Source organism: Pan paniscus, chromosome 12 (genome assembly GCF_029289425.2).
Source record: "Pan paniscus chromosome 12, NHGRI_mPanPan1-v2.0_pri, whole genome shotgun sequence".
Lineage (NCBI taxonomy): Eukaryota > Metazoa > Chordata > Mammalia > Primates > Hominidae > Pan > Pan paniscus.
This window is the reverse complement of record NC_073261.2, coordinates 93035716-93058939: the sequence shown is the minus strand read 5'-3', so window position 1 is coordinate 93058939 and position 23224 is coordinate 93035716. Positions and strand designations below refer to the sequence as shown.

Sequence of the window (23224 nt, the reverse complement as noted above, 5' to 3'; positions counted from 1 at the left end):
GTCAGTGTGAACGCCTCCCTGTGCACATAGCTAGTAAAATGCACAGTGATATTGCTGTGACTTTTCTTGCCTCTGAATAACTCCCTGTTGCCCAGACATAGAATCTTAAAAGTGTTTCTTCCTATTACATTTATAAATAGCAAATTCATGTTTCTATTTTTTAAATTGTCCCTAGTCTTCATTTTAATAGCAATGGGCAGGAGAATAAAACAACAAAAACTCAAAACAAGTGAATTAATGATTCAATATCTAGTTTCCATGCCATGAAATGGGCACATCCCTTAGATGAAAATGAGGGATGTGTTATCAATTAGGAAACAGTTAAGTAAGGCAGGTATTATGCTGTGGTAACATTTATTTATTTCTCTTAGCGGCCTGTGTTCATAGTTGTCTTGTTGGGTATTACTAGAATTCTTTGGATGGGGAAACTAAACATGTGTGGGCTGTTACATCACTCCAAGTCATACTCTTCTCTGGTTAGCCTGATGTGGAGTAAAATTCGGCAGCAGCTCTGACTTCCAGTTTTAAAGACTACTTACTGCTTTTACTATTTATTATGGAACACCCTACGGCACAGTCCTATAGAAATACATACCTGTAATCCCAACAATTTGGGTGGCAGAGGCTGGAAGATCACTTGAACCCCGGTGACCAGCCTGGGCAACATAGTGAGATCCTGTCTCTAAAAAAAAAAAAAAAAAAAAAAAAAAAAAGCTGGGCATGGTGGTATGTGCTTATAGTCCTAGATATTCAGGAGGCTGAGTTGGCAACATTGTTTGAGCCCAGTTGTTCAAGTCTACAGTGAGCTATGATCACACCACTGCACTCCAGCCAGGGCAACAAAGTGAGACCCTGTCTCAAAAAAATTAAAAAAATAAAGTAAAATAAAAAATAAAATATAAATAAAATGTGAGCCACCAATGTGACCTACATAGTTCATTTTACATTTTCTAGTGACCACATTTTAAAAAATAAAAAGAAACAGATAAAATGAATTTTAATATCATAGTTTAAGGAGTGGGGGATAGTGCCTTACACCTGTAATCCCAGTGTTTTGGGAGGCAAAGGTGGGAGGATTGCTTGAGGTCAGGATTTCAAGAACAGCCTGGGCAGCATGGCAAGACCCTGTCTCTACAAAAAAAATTTTAAACATTAGCTGGGCATGGTGGTGCATGCCTTGTAGTCCTAGCTACTCAAGGGACTGAGGTGAGAGGATTGCTTGAGCCCAGTAGTTCGAGGATGCAGTGAACTATGACTGCACCACTCACTGCACTCCAGCATGGGCAATAGCAAGACCCTTTCTAAAATAATAATAATAATATAGTTGACTTCACCAAATATATCCAAGATAACATTTCAACATGCACCCAATATAAAAAACCACTAATAAAAATTTTATATTCCCTTTTTGTAATAAGTCATTGAAACCCAGTGTGTATTTTATGCTTACTGCATGTCTCAACTCAGACTAGCCTCATTTCAAGTTGATAGCTTCAGGTGCCTAGTGGCTACTGTATAAGACAGTGCAAATCTAAACAGAAGAGCTACGGTGCCACCCACAGCTACATAAATAATGTGAAATTTATACTATGAGATATTGCTACCTTTTCTGTACTCACAGTCATCTCCATTCTGAAACATTGAGCTGAACATTCTATATCAAGTAAAATTGAATAGTTGAATAGCAAGCCAAGGACTGGCAGTTTTGGAGATTTGGCTTATTAGAATGATTCAGCTCTTCACCTGGGCTGGGTAACTATGGATTCCTCAGTTGAGAATTAGGGCAATAGAAGTTTTTTTTTTAAAACATTATCCAAATTTGAAATCTGGATGATATGCTTGTAAAAGACTTTATCATAATGTTTTCAAGTGAATTTAGGTATAGGGATAGATTCAATTACACAGCCTAAAATCGAGTTCGAAAAACCATTATAGACGTTATGCTCCTAATAGTGCCTACAACTTAGTACAAAGAAATAAATCTTTAGCAATGAAAACACACGCAAGTGCACATGCACACACGCACATACTTCCAACATTGTGACCACTTGCTGATGTCTTTTCTGCATTTTGCATTGTCTTATTTGAAGGATAGGAAGTATGCTATAATAATCTTCTATAACTACTATGCCTTGGGGACTCTCATGCCAGTCAGCTGGGGTGATAAAGATAGCTTCTGTGTGCTAAATACGGAGATACAAAAATAGAACTGGTGGAAGTGGATAAAATCAGAAGACACTGTAGGTTCTTATGGCCCCACCAATGGCAGAGACCTGGAAACATAGGTCTCTGAAATCCTGGCAGTGAGTTGCAGCCAACTGGAATGATCATATTTTTGGTTCTTGTCTTATTCCATGAGGGTTTGGTTATGAAACTAGAGTTTAACCAGTCAGAAAATTCTGAAATCAAAATAAAAGTTAAAGACATATATAAATAATGACCATTCATTGCAAGATTTACAAATTGGTAATGGTCCAAAAGTTTGTTTTTAATAATTTTCTTGGCCCTCTGAATTCACTTTACATTTTCCCCATAGAAACAAAGTTATAAATAGTGACTGCATACTGCACCTAAAATGCCACATATCTACAACGAAATTATTACAATGGATTTATAATATATTATTTATTCTAAACATGTATGCATTTGAAATTATTCAATGAAATCTAACTATTAATGTATTATTTCTACATTAATACATTATATCATATTAATAGGCTAATAATTATATCACATTAATATATTAATAATATGTTAATTAACCAAACAGAAAAAGTATATACTGGTTCAACAAAACCACCTTGAATTCAAAGCAACAAACACTAGTAAAGAATCCAGGAAGTGCCAGGTGCTGTACTAGAGTCAGGGACAAACATAAGAGATAAATCATATTTATCTTGTGTCTTAATATTGGAGGAAAAGCAAATTTACCAAAGAAAAATGAGGAAGTAGATGGAATTCTTTTTTTTAAAGGGGACTGCCTTATCTAAGTGACCCTTAGGTAGAGAGACCTTTTTTAGGCTTTTATGTCTAATTTTACTGTTAAACTTTGTGCTTGCCTTTTCCTGAAGGACAAAGTACGACTAGCGCTGCTGTTAATGTGTAGCCATACTTTTTTGTTGGTTCCCAAATAGGGTAGTTTTGTTCGTTTGTTTGTTTGTTTTGTTTTTGAGACGGAGTCTCGCTCTGTCGCCCAGGCTGGAGTGCAGTGGTGCAATCTTGGCTCACTGCAAGCTCCGCCCCTTGGGTTCACGTTTCTCCTGCCTCAACCTCCCGAGTAGCTGGGACTACAGGCACCCGCCACCACGCCGGGCTAATTTTTTTGTATTTTTAGTGGAGATGGGGTTTCACCATGTTAGCCAGGATGGTCTCGATCTCCTGACCTCATGATCCACCCGCCTCGGCCTCCCAAAGTGCTGGGATTACAGGCGTGAGCCACCCACACCCGGCCCAAGTAGGGCAATTTTTTTTGGAAATTTTTTGGATTTTTTTTTTTTTTGGTTCCCAAATAGGGTGAGATTTTTGTGAAGTAACACTTGGCTAAGAAGTAGAAGAGAGGAAAGTGAAGAGAATGGTTAGAATTAAATACGCAGGCACATGAGAATTGTGCATGATTGTCCAGTTCTCCTGGGAGAAAGGGTGAGGAAGACTAGAGACTGAGCCTCAAGGAATGATCCTCAACAGCCTCTAGGATGCGGAAAAGGAAGGGAGGGAATGTGTGCAATTTCACATTCAAATTGCACATACAAATTTCCGAGTCAGTTAAAGAAAAATCTCTTGGTGAGTGCCATTAACTGTTGGATCCTGCAGAGACTACCATTAAAAAAAAAAAATATCACTAGAAAATGAGGAAGGACTGGGCCGGGTGCGGTGGCTCACGCCTGTAATCCCAGCACTTTGGGAGGCCGAGGCGGGTGCATTACGAGGTCAGGAGATGGAAACCATCCTGGCTAACGCCGTGAAACCCCGTCTCTGCTAAAAATACAAAAAATTAGCTAGGTGTTGGTGGCGGGTGCCTGTAGTCACAGCTACCCGGGAGGCTGAGGCAGGAGAATGGCGTGAACCTACACTCCAGCCTGGGCGACAGAGCGAGACTCCGTCTCAAAAAAAAAAAGGGGGGGGAAGCAGTGACCAAGTCAGGCATGAATGGGCCTTCAGGGAAGGTCAAGAAATCTGGGTTGAGTGGTTCCATTGGTTGATTTCACAAAACAGTGAGAATCAGGGACCTACAAATGAGTTGAGATTATGTATGTAGCCCAAGGAACAGGAGGCTGGGCCAGGGGGACAGACCGTTCTGGAACACTCTCTTATTTCTTCTGCTGGGAACTAGGGCTGTTTCTCTGGTAAAGACAAAGTATTTGCAAAACTTTTTTATCACACCAAACGGAAATTTTACAACTACAAAGACAAAGACAAAACATAGGGTAGTTGTGCCACATGCTACTCAAAGAGGTGCCCCAACCTTGGAGTGTGCACACTTTTTTTTTTTTGAGACAGAGTTTCACTCGGTCACCCAGGCTGGAGTGCAGTGGTCCGATCTTGGCTCCCTGCAACCTTCGCCTCCTGAATTCAAGTCATTCTCCTGCCTCAGCCTCCTGAGTACCTGTGATTACAGGCGTGCACCACCATGCCTGGCTAATTTTTTGTATTAGTAGAGACGAGGTTTCACCATATTGGCCTTGAACTCCTGATATCAAGTGATTCGACCGCCTTGGCCTCCCAAAGTCCTGGGATTACAGGCGTGAGCCACCGCACCCGGCCCACGTCTGTGTTTTCTATCTGAAACTGTCTCCTCACCTTCTGGTCAATGAATGCATCCTTCTTCAATGTCTTCTCTCAATTTCTTTTGTTTCTAGGATATTTTCTTTTAAAACATCCATATCTCTTCTTTGCCATGGAAACTAGACCCAATCTACCTGAACCTGCGGCACCCCTCTGATGACCCATTTGGATTCTCTGATTTCACTGCCAAAATTCTCAGTGAGTATTCCATCACATACCACCTTTATTTTCTCAATTCTCTTTCAGATTTTAAACACATAAAATCTGATCACATGTTTTCAACCCCACTGAAACGGTGATGTCAGAAACTTTGTAAATTATGAAGTGAACAACATTTTTCTTCTTCCTCATTTGATGACGAAGCTGTCACCAGTCTTGAGTGAATTTGCCGTCTTCAGAAATGCTATAACATTTATATACTGTAATACTATATAAATACTTTCTTATCTATTTAATCCCATGTCTGGTGGTGTTTCTTTAATTTATTCAACTACTATTTGCCTCTGTGGTTAATTTTCCAAGAGTTTCTTCTTTCAACAACCTAATTATAAATTCCTTCATGTCTAGGCCTTATTTTGTGCTTAAAAAAAATCTCTCTGTGGTACACTAATGTTCATAGCAGCATTATTTATAATAGCTGAAAGGCAGACACAACCAGACACAACCCACATGTCTATCAACAGATGAAGAGATAATCAAAATGTGGCATAGACATGCAATGGGAAATTATTCAGCCATAAAAAGGAATGAAGTTCTCATATATGCTAAAATATGAATGTACCTTGAAAACATCATGCTAAGTGAAATAATCCAGACACAAAAGAACAAATATTATATGATTCCACTTATGTGAAATATCTACAATATGCAGATTCATAGAAACAGAAAGTAGATTAGAGGTGGCTGGGGGTGGGGGGAAAGGGAGAATAGAGAGTTATTTCTTAATAGTTGTAAAGTTTCTGTTTGGTGTGATAAAAAAGTTTTGCAAATAGTGGTGATGATTGCACAACACTGTGAATGTAATTAATACCACTGAATAGTACACGTAAAAATGGTCAAAATAGCAAATTTATGGTATATATATTTTATTACAATTTAAAAATTAACTATATAATATAGCAAAACCCAGTGAATTGTATGGTATGTGAATTATGTTTCAATAAACCTATTTTAAAGAAATCCCTCTGGGAACCAGATATAACCTTACATATAATAAATGTTTAAGTAATATTTTGTATCATTTGTTGTAATGAGATTCATTAGGACACAAATTTACATGTGGTAGAGATTAGACATGTTTTTCAAATTATGCATACCAGGTATAACATGATTACTCTCTGTTTGGGGCTTTAGGTAGGTTTAGACAAAAGCCAAGTGCTGTGCAAGTGTGACTGAGACCTTAAACAATGTCTTCATCATTTCTACCTCTCCCAGATTACCAGACATAAGATCAGGTGCATGACACATACCAACTTCCTAATCTTAAATTTGGTGAATGAATGAATGAAAGTATTAACAAAGTATGTAGAGTTACCTTGCATATATATGCATATATGTTTTTTCTCAACAAACCTTTCATCATTGCAATTGAGGCATTACTTTTTCAGACATCTACTTTTAAGACATAATACATTATACTATGTAGATAGCATAGAATATTGTGCAGGAATCTAGAAAAAACCATGTTTGATGACATACAACAGAATATTTCATGACATTGGAATATTTAATAATATTTAGGCCGGGCGCGGAGGCTCATGCCTGTAATCCCAGCACTTTGGGAGGCCGAGGGGGGCAGACCATGAGGTCAGGAGATTGAGACCATTCTGGCCAACATGGTGAAACCTCATCTCTACTAAAAATACAAAAATTAGCTGGGCATGGTAGTGCGTGCCTGTAGTCCCACTGCTAGGGAGGCTGAGGCAGGAGAATTGCTTGAACCTGAGAGGCAGAGGTTGCAGTGAGCCGAGATTACACCACTGCACTCCAGCCTGGTGATAGTATGAGACTCCGTCTCCAAAAAAAAAAAAGGAACATTTAATACAGTGAAAATATTTATGATATATAGCAAATACAAAATGCAAACTTTTGTATATTTGACCATTATGCATTTTAGTAAAGATAAGAAAGATATTTTATTACTTATTTCTGTGTAACAAATCATTCCAAAACTAAGTGCCTTTAAACAACTGTGATCATTTATTACCTCACATGATTTCTTTGGGCCAGAAATTCAGGAGAAGGTCAGATTAAGGAGTTTCATTTGTGAGGTTGCAGTCAGTTGTCACTTGGGACTAGAGTCTTCGGAAGACTCAATAGGGACTAGAGATTTACTTTTCTTATCGTTATTTCCAGCCCCCAAGCTTTATTAAGATATTGACAAACTAAAATTGTATATATTTATGATGTAAAAGATGATGTTTTGATATATGTATACATTACAAAAAGATCAAATCAGCTATTTAACATACTTATCACCTCATATACCAATCATTATTTTTGTGGTGAGAACATTTAAGATACATCCTCTTAGCAATTTTCAAGTATACAATACAATATTAACTGTAGTCACTATGCTGTACAACAGAACTCATACATCTTGTCAAACTGAAATTTTGTACCCTTTGATCAAAACCGCCTCATTCTCACCTCTTCCCAGCCCCTTGCAACCCTCATTCTACTCTCTGTTACTGAGTTCACCTTTTTTAGATTTCACAAAAAATGAGATCCTGCAGAACTTGTCTTTCTGTGTCTGGCTTATTTCACTTACCGTAATAGTCTCCAGGTTTATCCATGTTGTTGCAAATTACAGAATTTTCTTATTCTTTAAGGCTAAATAGCACTCCATTGTATATACCACATTTTCTTTATCCATTCAACTGTCAATGGATGCTTAGGCTGATTCCACATCTTGGCTATTATAAATAATGCCACAATGAACATGGAGTGTAGGTATCTCTTTGACATGCTGATTTCATTTTCTTTGGATAAATACTCAGAAGTGGGATTGCTGAAGTATATGATAGTTCTATTTTAAATGTTTTTTTCTTTTTTCTTTTCTTTCTTTTTCTTTTTCTTTTTCTTTTTTTTTTTTTTTTTTGAAACAGAGTCTTGCTCATTTGCCCAGGCTGGAGTGTAGTGGCACGATCTTGGCTCACTGCAAACTCCACCTGCCAGGTTCACAGCATTCTCCTGCCTCAGCCTCCTGAGTAGCTGGGACTACAGGCGCCTGCCACCACACCTGGCTAATTTTGTTTTTGTATTTTTAGTAGAGACGGGGCTTCACCGTATTAGCCAGGATGGTCTTGATCTCCTGACCAGGATGGTCTCCAACTCCTGACCTCGTGATCTGCCCGCCTCAGCCTCCCAAAGTGCTGGGATTACAGGTGTGAGCCACCGTGCCCAGCTGAGCATTTTTTCATATACCTATTGGCCATTTGTATTTCTTCTTTTGAGAAATACCTCTTCAGGTCTTTATCCATTTTAAAATTTGAGTTATTTGTTTTATTGCTATTGAGTTGCTTTGAGTTCCTTACATATTTTGGATATTGGTCCCTTATCAGATATAATACATAGTTTGCAAATATTTTCTGCCATCCCACAGGCTGTCTCTACATTCTGTTGATTATTTGCTGTGCAGAAGCATTTTTGTTTGATGCAATCTCAACTCTCTGTGTTTACTTTTGTTGCCTGTGCTTTTGGAGTCATATCTAAGAAATCATTGCCCAGATCAATGACAAGAAGATATTCCCCTATCTTTTCTTGTAGTAGTTTTATAGTTTTCAGGTGTTAAGTTTAAGTTTTTAATCTATTTTGAGTTTAAGTTTTAATCTATTTTAAGTTCATTTTTTATGTAACATAAGGGTTTGATTTCATTTACTGCTGCTTTCAAAGTTTTTTCTTTGTCTTTTGAGAATTTGATTGTAATGTGTCTTGGTGAAGATCTCTATATTTAATCTGCTTGGGGCTATTTGGGCTTCATAGATCTGGATGCTCACTTGCCTCTCCAGATTTGGGAAGTTTCTTATCATTATTTCTTTACCTAAGCATTCTGCTCTTTTTTCTTTCTTTGCTACTTTTGTGAATCCCCTAATGTATATATTGGATTGCTTGATATTGTTTCATAAATCCTATAGGCTTTTTTCATTCTTACTTCTTCTTTGTTGTTGTTGTTGTTTCTCTGGCTGAATATTTCAAATGATCTGTCTTTGAGCTCACTGATTCTTTTTTCTGCTTGATTGAGGCTACTGTTGAAGCGCTCTATGGAATTTTCAGTTCCATCACTATGTTCTTTAGATACAGAATTTCTGCCTTGTTCTTTTTTATGGTTTCTATACCCTCATCGAATCCCCTATTTTGCTTTCATATTGTTTTCATGATTTGATTTAGTTATCTGTATTCTCTTATAGCTCACTGAGCTCTGTTAAGATGATTATTTTGAATTCTCTGACAGGCGGTTCATAGATCTCCATTTATTTAGGGTCAGTTACTTAATTTTGTTGTTTGGTGGTGGTGTTTCCCTTATTGTTCACTATCTATGTGGCTATATATTGATGTCTATGCATATGAAGAAGTAAGCACCTGTTCTACCTTTTACATATTGGCTTTGGAAAGCTCTCACCAGTCAGTCTATCTAGAGATTCTGGGTGGGTCGTTTGGTGGAATCTGAGGGCAGGCTTGCTCCTGTATTCTCAGGCAAGTTGCCTTGGTGCCTGAGTCAGCAGGCAGGAAGGCCTGGAGCTTGGATCTCCTGGGGTGGGCCTCGATTCTGGGTTCATGGGAGTGAATCTGGATCCTGTGTTTGCAGGGGCTGGCCTGAAGTCTAGGTTCATGGGGGCCAACCTGTCCATAAGATGGACCTTGAGCCTGAGTTCATAGAGGCCCACTTTGTTCTAGGATGGGCCTGGAGCCTGAGTCCACACAAGGGCTAGCCTGGTTACTGGGACTTGCCTAAAGCCTGTGTCTGCAGGGGTTGGCCTAGAGGTTGAGCTGCTGTGGCAGACATGCCTCTGGGTGTAGAGCCTAGTGCTGTTGTATTGGTGTGGTGCTTGAATGGAGCTGAAGCCTGATGCTATAGAGGCCTGCTTGCAGCCTGGGGCCATAGGGGCTGGCCCAGCATTAGGGTAGCCCTGGATGCCCTTATCCACAGGTGCTAGCCTAGAGCCTGGGATCATGAGGGCTGCTCTGGCACTGGATTTCACTGAACTGGGCCCGATGCTGTGGTCCATAGCAAAGTAGGGTGTTCAGTTCACTCTCCTTCCCCCACAGGGAAGGTATCTTTCTCTGTGCTGTGCACCCCTTGGGGGAGGGATGATATGAGTAATATGACGCTCTTTCTCGCCCTCTTCAATGTGCCTTTTCTTATTTCTGTACTGGGGTAGGCATGGCAGTATTTGGGCCCCAAGGGCCAGAGACATCAAAATGGATTAAGAATATTTTAAAAAGCAATGAGTGTATTATAAAGATTTTGAGCTTCCAGCTGAAGACGGGCTTAACACACACATTATCTACCTTTGTTTCCTTTTGAAACCCCATTAAGATGAGATCAAAGGGTTTTTTATCTCAACTGGGATTCTTTAGTTCTTGAGAAGGTACATTCATGCATGGATAGTTGTTCAAATTGGTGTTTCTGTAAGGGCATATGTGCTGAAAAAAACTATTCCACCATCTTGCTGAGGTCTGCTTTTGAGGTGGCTCACTTATATGGCTGGCATGTTGGTGCTGGCTGTTAGCTGAGACTTCAGTTCCTTTCTTCGTGGACTTCTCCATGGGGCTTATTGAATACCCTTATAAGGTGGCATCTGACTGGCTTCTTTCAGAGTGAGAGATTCAAGAAACCAAGATGAAAGATGCAAGGTTTTTTATGACCTTGCCTTGGAAGTCATACGTCATCACTTTTCATGTATCCTATTGGTCACACAGGGTCAGTCCTGATTCAGCATGAGCAAGGACTACATGAGGATATGTAAGGATCTTGGGAGGCCATCTGCAGATTATCACACATATATGCCAAAATAATGTTATAAAAGATGTAATTAAAATTGATCTTATTTTTCTCCTTTGTACTTTTCTATACTTTAAAAGTTTTTTTATGATAAACATATATGATTTTTGAAATTACACACATACAAATCAATAAAAGTGGGGGTTTTTTTGGCTTAAACAAGAGAAATTTATTTTTCACTATCCTGGAGGCTGAAGCTCAAAATCAAGGTGTCAGCAGGTTTGGTTTCTCTTGAAGTTGTCTCTGTGGATTGAGATGGCTGTGTTTTTCACAGTCATCTTCTTCTTTTAAGTAAAAGTTATTTTTTTTAAAAGCCATACATAGTCCAGAGAGGAGTGAGTCAATTCTTGTTACTTTGATTTAATACTGATGTCAAGTTCAAGATCAAGGTGTCAGCAGGTTTGGTTTCTTTTGAAGTTGTCTCTGTGGATTGAGATGGCTGTATTTTCACTGTCTTCTTCTTCTACTTTTTAAGTAAAGTTATTTTTTAAAAAGCCATACATAGTCCAGAGAGGAGTGAGTCAATTCCTGTTACTTTGATATGACACATCAATGCATCTATACTTTTCTCTGTTTGATGTAACCCTGTAACTAAGGAAAGGAGAATTTTTATGGGAGGAGGGATGGTTTTAAATATAGAGCATAAGACTGGAAAGATGTGACCAAGGTAGAGGGTCTGGGGTAGGCATGGCAGTGTTTGGGCCCCAAGGGCCAGAGACATCAAAATGGATTAAGAATATTATAAAAAGCAATGAGTGTATTGTAAAGATTTTGATCTTCCAGCTGAAGACGGGCTTAACACACACATTATCTACCTTTGTTTCCTTCTGAAACCCCCTTAAGAAGAGATCAAAGGGTTTTTGCCCAAGTGGCAGATCACCCATCTCTCATCATAGCAGAAGGCTGGAAGTTTATTCTCTCAACAGGGTAAAATATAGGGTGTTTAGGCTGGGGGACCCTGGTCTCTGGACCAGGGCCACCTAAAGGCAGACATATTACACTTGAAACTGGAATATTAACTGAAAAGTTCTCCCTCAGAAAATATAACTGCTAATAGGTTGTGGATTTTATACCTTGTATATTTGCCACAGAAAAAGGATTTTCTGGTTCTATGTCCTAAAAATTTGGGGAAGGGAGTCATTTGATTAGGGAATCATCCACCTCAATCACATGCTTATTCCTGGAATACTCAAATGTGGCCAAAAAAAGAGAGGGACTGTGATTGGCTCAGTTTGAGTCACATGCTCATCGGGGCCAAAGTAGGGGGGGCATAAGGGGTGGTTGAATGTGGTGATGGAGGAGAGTGGGAATGTCAGGAAAACAGTGTCATAGATGTCAACTATAGCTTCTCACCCTCTTCTATAGGAGATGATGTCATGTAGGCAAAGATCCATGAAAGCTTAAAACAGTCTTATGAATGTAAGAAAAAAGTCCACTTTACCATATATTATGGTTTTTCAAAGAAGATTTTTCTATATTATCTTAATTCTTCTTAAGAAATTCAGGAAACAAATATTGCCATTCTCATCTTGTTGCTTGATCATTGAGGTGAACTCATAGTAGTAATGTTCTGGACTCAGTTACTGTCCTTTGAGTGGATTAAGTCAGGGCTGGATAAGAAGCCACATCTTTTGATTCTTAGTCCTGTGCAATTTTTATTTTATCACCCAATGATCAGGATGGGATCACAAATTCGTAGATAACTGGGCTGGGAATGATGTCTGGAGAGATGCTGCTTACAGGCAATGAACTTCATTAATGTCCATAGTTTCCTAGTATCTCACCCACAATTCCCTCAACATCAGTCCCAACACGTGTAAAATCGATGGAGACCGGGCAAGTGTTGCCAAATGCAGACCGCCCGAGGAGCCATGTGGTCTACTTTTGGAATAAGACTGAAGGATTAACTTCTGGGAAGGACTTTCCATCTGTTTTCCCGATAAGATTGATTAAAACCATCTAACCAAGTTTTGCAGACTGTATGAAAGAACCAATGAATTGTATCATCTGGCCTGGTTTAGTTCAAATTCCTTAAAGGAGTTCTAGCTCCACTATTCAGGAAAGGAATCTTCACCATGACACCTCCTGGGGGGAGGAAGAGCAGCTAGGAGGTCCCAGAGGTTTGCCTCACCCTGCCCCGAGTGTCTCATTTTAGGTAGCAAGTGATACATCATTTTCAATAAACCAGCTGGGTATCAGTTAGACAATTTCACGTGCATTTAATTTACCCTTTTGCTGAAATTATGGCATGGAAACATTATTTTTCTTTGCCAGTTCTCTTTGTCCACTTTCCATTTCTCCCACCCTCTCCTCTTCCCACCAAAGTTACTCTCCTTTGTTGTTTTTGGTATAAAGAACTTTCCTTCAGTTAATTTCAAGGCTTCAGAAAAGCAGCTAAAAGAAGTTGAGTTGGGGAGAGGTATTTGATCCTCTTACTACACACATATAGCCCTACACCTGTGGCATTGAACTGAGTAAAAATGGATGTCTTTTCATTTGTTATTTAATGATAGTCTTTACATTTTAATGGTGAGTTTAGACCATCTACTCTGTGATTATTGAGATATTAATGTTATTTTTAATTTTCAATTTATCATTCTTTCTTTCCTGACTTCTTTTGGATATTTCAAATTTTCTTTATTCCAATTTTTCCCCTCAATTGCTTACATAATCCATATCTTTTGTTTTAGTGGTGGTACTTGCAACTTTAAAATACATACTTTATTTAACAAAGTCTAATATTAATATATTCAGTCTTCTGAATAGCATAAAGACCTTAGGAATTTTAAATTCTCATCTCAGTCTTCCATCTTACTCCTGTTGAAAATTTTAGTTCCACTCTGTTTTAAACAAGTTTGTTAAGGTATAATTGACATATGATAATCCACACATATTTAAAGTACACAGTTTGAGGTCTTGACATATTTATATACCCATGAGATAATCACGATTTTTTAAAAATTCATTTTTCTAAAAATAATTAATCCAATTCACACACAGGCATAACTGGTTGCATGTTACCAAGGTCTGCTAGTTTTATGTAAACTTGTTTTCCTTAAAGAGTTCTGTAGCTTCTACACAAAAGTAACTATGATAATCACCATTCGTCAAAGTCTACTAGGCATTGTGCTAAGTGCTTTCTTTTTTTTTTTTTTTTTTTTTGAGATGGAGTCTGGCTCTGTCACCTAGGCTAAAGTGCAGTGGCCTATCTTAGCTCACTGCAGCCTCTGCCTCCCAGGTTCAAGCGATTCTTGTGCCTCAGCCTCCCAAGTAGCTGAGATTACAGGTGTGGATAGAGATGGGGTCTCCTTATGTTGACCAGGCTGGTCTCAAACTCCTGGCCTCAAGTGTTCCACCCGCTTCGGCCTCCCAAAGTACTGGGGTTACAGGTGTGAGCCGCCATGCCCGACCGCTAAGTGCTTTCTTCATGCTAATTATTTCCCATTGTTTTCTTCATTGTTTTAAATTTTTAATTATAGACATAATCCAAGTTTGTTATAAATGAATATACTCAACTAAAATTAGTCATATTTTTTGAAAAAAGACCTGGAACCCTCTTTTTTTCTTCAAAGTGGATATATGTTTATGGTTTGTTGTCACTGCAGACATTTTATGTGCATTTGAAAACATGCTTTATTGTAATAAAAATGGGGCTAAATGCGTAGTGTTTTTTTCAGCCCCCTTTTTAAACTTACTACATCAAGACCATGTTTCCATTCCATCTTTTTCATGGCTACATGATGTATACAGCTTTGAATGAATGCATTAAGACTGTTTTGATGAATCGCCTCTTTTTTTTAGGTTCCTTCCTTCCTTTTTTTTTTGATATTACAAATGTCACGTCATTTTTATAAGATAAAATCCTGATGCGGAATGCGTTATTTGCAACCCTCACTGCCACCCTTTGAGTTGGGTATTATCATTTCCTTTTCACAAATGAGGAATTTTATTCTTAAAAGCTTAAGTGACTTACTTGGCTCTTACGTGACTGATTGGGGAACGAGAATCCTGGTTTCCTGTTCCTGGTGGGCAGCGTTCTTACCCCTCACCACACTACCTCTCTTACTCGTTCAGAAAATGGTTTAAAAAAGTTTTTAAGTATATTTATAGTGAAATTGTCAGGAGGATTACTGAGAATTTTCAGCAAATAGTCGCCTATGGAATTAGAATGCAGGGGATATATTTCAGGCAATTTATATTTTCACCTGGCCCTTCAACTGAGGACTCTGACGTGAGTGCTGAGGAGCTATTTATAGCAGGTGACTTTTGCGCACCCTGGGGAGGTTGTGAAATAGCTGTCTATCACAGGCAGCTAGGAACTGCTTGCCTACTTTTTTTTGTTCTGAAGGAAAGGATACAGACCATCTGGGCCAGTAAGTTGGGTCCAAAATCGGACTTATGTTTATTTTACTTAATAAATGTGTTCTTGAATCGTATGAGTTGAATTTTGGTTGGTTGAATGCCATTTTTAGTGCACCAGGGGTGCACACATTTCTTGTAATCCTTTAATGAGTAGCTTTCTAAAACAAAGAATGCTTTGGCAATGTGAATAATTTTCCCTTAATTTATATTGAATATAATTTATGATTTTTTTTTCTGTGCAGCAGTGAAACTTGTGCTCAGTTGTTTGTGTTTTAGAGCGTGTTGGCTGGTGTAGCCATATCAGTTAACAGTAACATGGAATATATATGCTATTAAAAATATAGACAGATATATTGCAACCTCTCACTACAAAGCCCCAAATCAAACTATGTGGTGAAGCCATGTAATTCAGAAGAGGTGGGTATAGATAAAATTCCATACCAGGAGGAGTGTAGCTGTAGACACTGGGTGCCCCTTGTCCCTGTTTAGATAGTGGACCCTATTCCTGCCTCAGACGGTATGTGGAAGAGCTGGCTCTTCAATTACCAAGGCCACAGTGCAGAAAATAAGGTAGAAACAAGTGAGAAGGTAACTGACCCTTTTTCCACCAGCACCATTGCATGCTGTGAAAGTATAATAAAGTATTTCTAGTCCAACCTTAACATTTTTGTCCTTAATAGCACATCAGTTCACATTTGCTCATTAAAAAAAATTGTTTTTACCCACTCGGCAGTTGATTCCATGGCTTCAGTGATCTTTAGGGTTCATCGAAATTGTGGTATGTGCAGATAATAAGGACTAACTGGGGGCAAATAGACTCTAACTTTTAACTTTGACAAATTTTAATCAGTTAGATTTAAGATATATTTTTTAAAAAATTATGGTTCTACATGAAAAAAGCTAACATTTTTAACATAAATGATTTCATAAATATGCCTGGTGGGAAATAATGCTGAAATAAATTTTAGTGCCTCTCATATTACAATCTTGATCCTCAAAGTGGACATTTCTCAGACTTTTTTTTTTTTTTTTTTGAGATGGAGTCTCGCTCTGTCGCTCTGTCGCCCAGGCTGGAGTGCAGTGGCACAGTCTCGGCTCACTGCAAGCTCCGCCTCCCAGGTTCAAGCCATTCTCCTGCCTCAGCCTCCCGAGTAATTGGGACTACAGGCGCCCGCCACCACGCCCTGCTAATTTTTTGTATTTTTAGTAGAGATAGGGTTTCACTGTGTTAGCCAGGATGGTCTCAATCTCCTGACTTCATGATCCGCCTGCCTCAGCCTCCCAAAGTGCTGGGATTACAGGCGTGAGCCACCGCACCCAGCCAAGACTTTTTAAGTCTATAACTTTGCATTGCTTCTAGTTCATTTTTGGAAAAATAACTGGAAATATAGAGCATTAAAGGTAAACAAAGCCAAACACTAATTAAAGTGGTAAGGACAGATTTTAATCAGTTATAACTATTATAATAGGGAAAACAGTCTAGTGTGAACTGAGCTCAACTTTGATTTGTGCAGAAGTGACTGGGCATTTTTAAGGGAGAATAAGGGAGTGGTGAGGGGACAAGGAGGGCTTCAGTAGAGTCAGGAAAGTGAAAAATTACAAAGGGTTGTTCAGTGTAAATGCAATGAAGCCAGCTGTGTCTGCTAGCTGAAAGTTGCTGAAGTTAGGATTCTGTCTTTCCAGAGAGACTGGGGGACAGAGGCCTTATCCTCTGGTGTTGACTGGAACAAGCAATAAATTTTTTTGGCATCCTTGAGTTCTCTCCAGTTCTCTCCAAACTCCATATTAGACTTTGTTCAAGTCTCTGTAGGCCAGGATTGAGGCCTAGTTGAGAAGAGAGCTCAGAGGAGCCTGGCTAGAGTTCGGTCAAGGAAAGAATGTTTGTCAATTGTAAATGAATAACTTTGCAATCCCAATACTCCCAATTTTGGAACTTTATACAATGGAAATAAAAGCACTAGCAACTAAAGATACATGTACCAGGATGTTTAGTGCAACACTGTTCATAGAAGTAAAAACTGGGAACATTTCAAATATTCAGATAATGAATAAACTATGATATAACTATACTGTGGAGTAGAATGCAACTATTAAAAAGAATAAATCAAATCTATATGATTGACTTTGGAGCCAATATAAACGGCCATGATACATTATTAAGGGAAAAATCAATTTACAGAGTAGTGGGGTTTTGAAAGTTGTATTTGAAAATAGAACCCCATATATATATATATGTAGGAGATACCTTTTTCTATCCTATATTGCATTTTGATATAGGATAGAGAAAGATGTGTGTTATCTCAGTGAAATGAGAATGGATAGGAAAGAGGGTTATTACATTTTTCCTTATGTATATGTCTGTACTCTTCAACTTGCTACAGTGGGCATGTATTGTTTTTTAGATATAAATTTTTTTTTTTTTTTTTGAGACAGAGTCTTGCTCTGTCACCCAGGCTGGAGTGCAATGGCACGATCTTGGCTCACTGCAACTTTCACCTCCCGTGTTCAAGCAATTCTCCTGCCTCAGCCTCCTGAGTAGCTGGGACTGCAGGCACAAGCCGCCATGCCTGGCTAATTTTTTGTATTTTAATAGAGTCAGAGTTTCGCCTTGTTGCCTAGGCTGGTCTTGAACCCCTGAGCTCAGGCAATCAGCCTGCCTCAGCCTCCCCAAGTGCTAGGATTATGGACGTGAGCCACCGCACCCAGCCAGATTTAAGTATCTTATAACATAAATCACACACACAGGAGTCCTGCTCATCTTATTTTATAAAAGGAAACAAGACTATCCTTCAATGTGATAATGTGAGTATTCTGGCCATTAGTATGTAAGTCTAAAAGGATTTACAGGAATTCAAATACCTATCAAACTTCACTGCTTAGGTTGATAGTTTTCAAGTGTTGCAATCCATGCTCCTCTGCATTGATTTCTCACTGCCATGCGTTTATTTCCATCAACCAAGAAGATTTATTGAGCTTTATACCACTGATGGTCTATATTAAGGAATCAACACCCATCCCTCACTTCCAATCCCTTGCCTCTCAATTTGAGAAGTTTTACCCCAACCTAAACTTATCTATTACTTTTTATTCATGAGACTGGCAATCACAAAGATGAGCTTTGAGAAGACTCCTTTTTTAAATTAAAATATTAGGGAAAACTGGAAATTTCCCTACCACTATTTTATTTTATTTTATTTTATTTTTTGAGACAGTCTTTCTCTGTCACCTAGGCTGGAGTGCAGTGGCACGATCTCTGTTCATGGCAGCCTCCACCTCCCGGGTTCAAGTGATTCTCCTGCCTCAGCCTCCTGAGTAGCTGGACTTACAGGTGCCGTCACGACACTCAGCTAATTTTTGTATTTTTAGTAGAGGCGGGGTTTCGCCATGTTGGCCAGGCTGGTCTTGAACTCCCAAGCTCAAGTGATCCACCTGCCTTGGCCTCCCAAAGTGCTGGGATTACAGGCGTGAGCCAATGTGCCCAGCTCCTACCACTTTTTAAAATGCGTTTCTGAAAGTGCTTTCTTAGTTTATGCCTTATGAACTACAAATAAGAAATCTTGTAGCAATAATGTTAGATCCTCATTCCTCAGCAGATTCTTACTCTGCTATGGATTCCCAGGAAGCCATAAGAATATTTTATCCAAAAGTTTTCTACACACAAAGTTATAAGTAATACCAAGACTGCAGCCAAAAGATTGAGCAAATACAGTGTAAGTAAATCATGGTGCTATTTAAGAAATGTATGACAAAGGGAGTGATACTTCAGAAAAGGCGTGGAATAATGGAAATGAGGTTAAAAGCCCAGGCCTCACGAGGTTATAACCAAGAGGCTGTGATGGTTGAATTAAAACTTGAGCAAGGGGTTTGGCACTAAGGCTGGAGAACAGGACTTGTAGTTAGCTAGCTGGATTTGGATAATCTGGTAATTAAAGTGAAGAGCAAAAGCGATTAACTGGAACATTGACATTGTTTAGAATTATGCACAATGTTGAGCAGATGGATTTGGTATCAAATTAACATGGCTATTTTATAATTACAGCCATGATGTAAAAATTCATTCATTTGGAAAGAGGAAAAAAAAACAGATGAAGAAAGAAAGTGAGCATCACTCTCCAGCCAGTGCTAGTGGGCTGCCATGTGAACCCAGAACAGCTTAGTGGACTCAAAAGGAGGCCTGTGTTGATTGTTGATTTAGAGTGAGGCTGTGATGCAAAGATGAGAAGAGACAGAAGAAGCCTAGAGTTCGCATTTGAGAACAAGAGGATGTAGAGGGTTTTTTTTGTTTGTTTTTCTTTTTTTTTTTTTTAAGACAGAGTCTCGCTCTGTTGGCCAGGCTGGAGTACAGTGGTGAGATCGGCTCACTGCAACCTATACCTCCCGGGTTCAAGAGATTCTCCTGCCTCAGCCTCCCAAGTAGCTGGAATTACATGCGGCCACCACCATAGCCCGACTGGATTTGTATTTTTAGTAGAGATGGGGTTTCACCATATTGGTCAGGCTGGTTTCAAACTCCTGACCTCAGGTGATTCACTCGCCTCAGCCTCCCAAAGTACTGGGATTACAGGCGTGAGCCACCGCGCCGGCCAGATGTAGAGTTTCTAACTGCACTTTTCCTGTGATTCTCACGAAGATCAAATTGCGCCCCCACCTCATGCATTAAGCTATCACACATTTCAAGAAAAAGAATTTAAATATTTACTTTGTGTCATTTATCCCTGAATCAGCTTTGTAGTTCTGCTTTGAAATAGCAACTATACTAATGCTTGAATAGAAAGGAAATCATAATTCTGAAAATTCTCCTTATAGTATTCTCTGCACACTAAAATGATTCTCAGAAAAATGCAGAGGTTGCCTCAGGATTTTTATTTATTTATTTATTTTACTATAAGAAACTCTTTTCAAGAATGAAAAGATTCCTAGAATCAACAGTGGCATTTCAGAAGATCTAGATTCAGATTAACTTTACCACTCATCTGCGTTTATAGGAGTGACAGCCTCAAAAATGAATGAAACTTGCTGTCAAATCAAATAGTTTTGGAATAAAAATAATTGGGGGAGAAAGCTGTATGTAAGTAATTATGCTAAACAAGGTGTTTTGTGGCATGAACGCTAAATTTTCCTTCTCAGGTTTTACTGAATCCAGCTTCAGCTAGAAATCTAGGCTAGTTTATAGAAGATGATTAGATGGACAGAGAATGTTAAGAGAGAAACACTGCCATAAAGGTAAATTCAAGTGAATTATAATAAATAAATGCGTTTATGCTAAAGCTAGTATGTTTTAAAAAGTGAATGAAGTTTAATGAAAGAAAAGAGAAGAGATAAAAGACAGGGAAAAGAAAGAGAACTGAAAGGGGAAGATGATTGTTAATCTGGACCAATTTGTCTGGAAATTTGGGAGTTTCTCCAGGATGCTGAAGAAAGGGGGCCCACAGAGGCTGGGGTGTAGAGGCCTCCGGCAGCCCTCCTCTGGTAGAGGCTGTCTGCTCCTTCATTCTTTTTTTTTTTTTTTTTTTTTGAGACAGAGTCTCGCACTATCGCCCGGGCTAGAGTACAATGGCGCAATCTTGGCTCACTGCAACCTCTGCCTCCCAGGTTCAAGCGATTCTCCTGCCTCAGCCTCCCAAATAAGCTGGGATTACAGGTGCCTGCCGCCACACCTGGCTATTTTTTTTGTATTTTTAGTAGAAATGTGGTTTCACCATGTTGGCCAGGCTGGTCTCGAACTCCTGACCTCGTGATCCGCCTGCCTCGGCCTCCCGAAGTGCTGGGATTACAGGCATGAGCCACCGTGCCCAGCTCTTTCATTCTTTTTGTTTGTACATGTGCATACCTCATTTTACCATGCTGTGCTCTATTACACTTCACAGATACTATGTTTTTTTACAGATTGAAAGTTTAAGGCAACCCTGCATCAAGCAAGTCTACTAGGGCCATTTTTCCATTAGCATGTGTTCACTTCATTTCTCATTTTAGTAATTCTTGCAATATTCAAACTTTTAAATTATTATTATTATTATTATTATTATTAGATGGAGTTTTGCTCTGTTGTCCAGGCTGGAGTGCAGTGGCGCTATCTTGGCTCACTGCAACCTCTGCCTCCTGGGTTCAAGTGGTTCTCCTGTCTCAGACTTCCAGGTAGCTGGGATTATAGGGACATGCCACCACACCTGGCTAATTTTTTGTATTTTAGTAGAGTCGGGGTCTTACCATGTTGCCCAGGCTGGTCTTGAACTCCTGAGCTCAGGCAATCTACCCACCTCAGCCTCCCAAAGCACTGGGATTACAGGTGTGAACCACCGTACCTGGCCTTAAATTATTATTATATTTTATATCTATTTTGGTGATCTGTGATCAGTGATCTTTTTTAAAAAAAAAAAAAAAAAAGATAGGGTCTTGCTCTGTCGCCCAGGCTGGAGTGCAGTGGCCAATCACAGCTCACTGCAGCCTTGACTTCCCCTGCTCAAGTGATCCTCCCACCTTAGCTACCCGAATAGCTGGGATTACAGGCACATGCCGCCACCACAAGCTGATTTCTTTTCTTACATTTTGAAGAGATGGGGTTTCACTATGTTGCCCAGGTTAGTCTCGAACTCCTGGGCCCCAGCAATTCTCCTACCTAGGCCTCTCCAAGTATTAAACATGTGAGCCACCATACCCAGCCTGTGATCTGTGATCTTCGATGTTACTATTGTAAGTGTTTTGGGGCATTCCAAAACACACCCATATTGGCTGGCAAACTTAATCAATAAATGCTATGCATATTCTGACTGCTCTACCAACTGGCCATTTCCCCACCTCTCTTCCTCTCCTCAGAACTTCCTATTCCCTGAGACACAACAGTATTAAAATTAGGCCAGTTAATAATCTTACAACGGCTTCTAAGTGTTCAAGTGAGAGAAAGAGTCACAATTTTCTTACTTTAGATCAAAAGCTAGACATGATAAAGCCTAGTGAGGAAGGTGTGCTGAAAGCCAAGCCTCTTGTGCCAAACAGCCAAATTGTGACTACAAAGGAAAAGTTCTTTAAGGAAATTAAAAGTGCTACTCCAATGAATACATGAATGACAAGAAAGCAAAACAGCCTTATTGCTGATATGGAGAAAGTTTTAGTGGTCTGGACAGCAGATCAAACCAGCCACAATATTCCCTTAAGCCAAAGCTTAATCTGGAGCAAAGTCCTAATTCTCTTCACTTCTCGGAAGGCTGAGAGAGGGGAGGAAGCCACAGATGAAAAATTTAAAGCTAGCAGAGGTTTGTTGATAAGGCTTAAGGAATGACACTATCTCCATAACATAAAAGTACAAGGTGGAAGGCCGAAGAGGGAGGATCGCTTGAACCCAAGAGTTTGAGGCTACAGTGAGCTATGATCACACCACTGCACTCCAGCCTGGGCAACAGAGCAAGACCCTGTGTCAAAAATAAATAAATGAACATGTTATTAAGTAAAGTACAAAATGAAATAGTAAGTGCTGATGGAGAAACTGCAGCAAGTTATCCACAAGTGCTAGCTAAGATCACTGATGAAGGTAGCTACATTATACAACAGATTTTCCACGTAGTTGAACCAGCCTTAAATTGGAAGAAGATGTCATCTAGGACTTTCATAGCTAGAAAGAAGTCCATGTCTGGCTTCAAAGCATCAAAGGACAGGCTGACTCTTGTTAGGGGCTAATGCAGCTGGTGACTTTAAGTTGAAGCCAATGCTCATTTGCCAATCTGAAAATCCTAGGGCCCTTAAGAATCATGCTAAATCTATTCTGCTTTTGCTCTATAAATGGAACAACAAAGCCTGGATAACAGCACATTTGTTTATAGCCTGGTATACTGAATATTTTAACCCCACTGTTGAGACTTACTGCTCAAAAAAAAAAAAAAAAAAAAAAAAAAGGAAGGATTCCTTCTTACTGCTCATTGACATTGTAGCTGGTCACCCGAGAGCTCTAATGTAGATGTACAAAGAGATGAATGTTGTTTTTATGCCTGCTAACACAACATCCATTCTGCAGCTCATGGATCAAGAAGTAATTCCAACTTTCAAGTCTTATTATTTAAGAGACACATTTTGTAAGGCTATAGC

At 39.2% G+C, this 23224-nt stretch overlaps 1 protein-coding gene across 1 annotated transcript in view; it reads left to right on the top strand.

Annotated features, from left to right (window-relative positions):
* Positions 1 to 23224, top strand: part of RASGRP3 (RAS guanyl releasing protein 3) — a 157873-nt gene that overhangs the window by 36159 nt on the left and 98490 nt on the right. Inside the window, exon 3 of the mRNA XM_063594996.1 lies at positions 4857 to 4980. The gene's annotated coding sequence lies outside the window, so the exon portion shown is untranslated. The remainder of the gene's footprint in view (positions 1 to 4856; positions 4981 to 23224) is intronic.